We start from the raw sequence: 2,456 nt of genomic DNA on the forward strand, positions 1-2,456 counted from the left end.
TCCTCAATTTGCCACCAAAAACCAAAAAAAAAAACCCCAAAACAAACTCTTCGATCAGTTTACTAGCCTAATATCAGTGTTACCTTATTGGTCATCTCATCTATTGAATATTTTATCGAGATAGACCGGAGAGAGCCTTCTCCTGCCCCATAGGGCTAGCTACGAGGCTAAATGGTTTGATGTTGCCTTGAGGTTTACCTTTCTCAGCTTGAGGTGAAATTTCAAGCGCTAACATCATGTATGAAGAATCTCTTCTTGAGCCTATGTTTAAATGTACACAAGTCTATAGAAATGTCTAGAAGCCCTCCAAAGACAAGCACAATCCCTCTTGAAGAAGATGGCCTAAAAAATAGCTAAAGTAGTAATGTTGTCTCACCTATAGAGACACACTTGTTCAACATGTCATGTCGGCTCAAATGTAGAGGCAAACCACTATATATATGCGGCTAGGGTCACCACAAAAATGACAGAACTCAGATTCCACTGAAGTTTTTCGAAAGGTTGTCATAGGAAGATTTCAGATGTCATAATAAGAGAGGGAAATCATAGGAATATTTTGGATGTCACTTAAGAGATCTATCCATAGTATAAAGGAAGTCTCAGCCTCCTCACAATCTTAGTGATCACCATCTCTTGGCATATTTGTGATGAAGGAGGATCGAGGTGATCTCACAGTGATACCCTCTCGACATACACTCCAGACACAACCACATTCTCAACATAGTTGTGATAAGGATGATCTCAGTGTGTCATACATTCTAGACACAATCATGATCTTGACTTGGTTGCAATCATGGTCTCGGTCATAATCCTGATGAAGATCTCGGTGCAACTTTCATGTCTTCGTGCAAAGATCTCATTGTTATGATGAAGATCTCGGTGGTACAACAATGATGCAACAATGGTCTCGGTGCAGCAAGGTGTAGCTAAGATGCAACAGTAACGAACTCGATGGTGCAGTAGTGAAGGCCTCAGTGTTGCTGCAGTGATGACTTCAGTGGTGGTAATGATGATTTCAGCAATGGCAAAGAAGAGGATTGGTGTCTTGGTCTTGGAGTGGCTAAATAGGTCAAGGGTCATGGTCTTGGTATTCATCAATTGGAATCTCTATAAGAATAATTTGTGCGGGTTTTCCTCTCAAAGAGTGACAGGTTTTGGCCCTGGCATAAAGCCAACATCTTTTGTTCTTGTCTCTATTGTTTTGGTAACTATTTGATGAACTAAGAAGACAGACTCTAATAATAACAAGAAGAGATTGTGCTGATAAGAAAAAGTTAAAAATACCTCACAAATAGTTATCATGAAGAGAAAAATCTTGTTAACTTGATTTGCCCTAGATTCTTCAACATGGTATCAGAGCTAAGGTGCTAAAGCTAAAGGAAGGGCAACAAAGAGACATTCAAGGATCAAGTTTAAAGAAGGGCATCAAAGTAAGTTAGAGGTTATCAAAGAAAAGGATCAAGATCTACAATGAAGAATCAAACCCTGATTTTGATCAAACCCTAGATCGAAGAAGCAGTCTACAATAGAAAGAGCTTTTGTTTCCGTAGTCACCATCAAAAGGCCACCAAAACCCTCATTAAGTTGTCTACAAAGCAAGGTAACTCGAAGGACCTCAAAAAATGAAGATCACATCATCTTGAAAAAGTTGAAACCCTAGAAGCAGTCCTAATATACACTACAAAAGAAGGCAAAGAATAGAGAAGGCGAGAAGGCATTTTCATCTTCAAGGTTATAAAAACAATCAAGGATCATCTCCTTGCCCTAGAAGAAGATCACCCGAAGAAGCAACAAATCATCCTCATCAAAAGGAGCAACCCTTTCTATTGAAGAAAGCCTTAAAAAAAGGATCATCCAAAGAGGAGGCTCTAATACATCTTCTTCAACCATCATCAAAGTAATCAAGTAGAAGAGTTAATCTTCACTTGTCAAGTATCTTTCATTCTATAATCAAGTTTGGTTAAATGAATTTGTGTTTGCAAGGAGATCTATAAATTCGTTGGGTCATCGAAATTCCTTGCATAAGGAAGGAGGATAGATATAGTCCCCGGAAGAGAAGTCATTGATACCTATGGAAAAGTCTCTGAAGGTTAAGCATTGTTTGAATGCATGTAAAAGGATCAAGGGACTCATAGGATTCTTATGAAATAAGTCAAAGGTCCTCTCATCCCTATGTAGCAGGAGAGGAGACAAAAAAGATATATATGAAATGCTAGAAGATATATTCTCTGAAAATGCAGAAAAGAAGGTCGTATCACTTAGACCTGATCTACACAAAATTGAAGGTATCAAAGAATGAAGGGATATCTCCATAAGATCTCAATTGGAGATCTAGGAGAGAGGATAAGAAGATAATCATCATCATTCTAACTGATAAGCAAGGTAACAAATGTCCATAGACAAGAAGGTTACCTCATTCGACAACTTGTGGTCTCTATGCTAGATAGAAAAAGACA

The sequence above is a fragment of the Pinus tabuliformis genome, chromosome J (genome assembly GCF_031772625.1).
Source record: "Pinus tabuliformis cultivar Carrire ecotype Pingquan chromosome J, CPIR1, whole genome shotgun sequence".
Classification (NCBI taxonomy): domain Eukaryota; kingdom Viridiplantae; phylum Streptophyta; class Pinopsida; order Pinales; family Pinaceae; genus Pinus; species Pinus tabuliformis.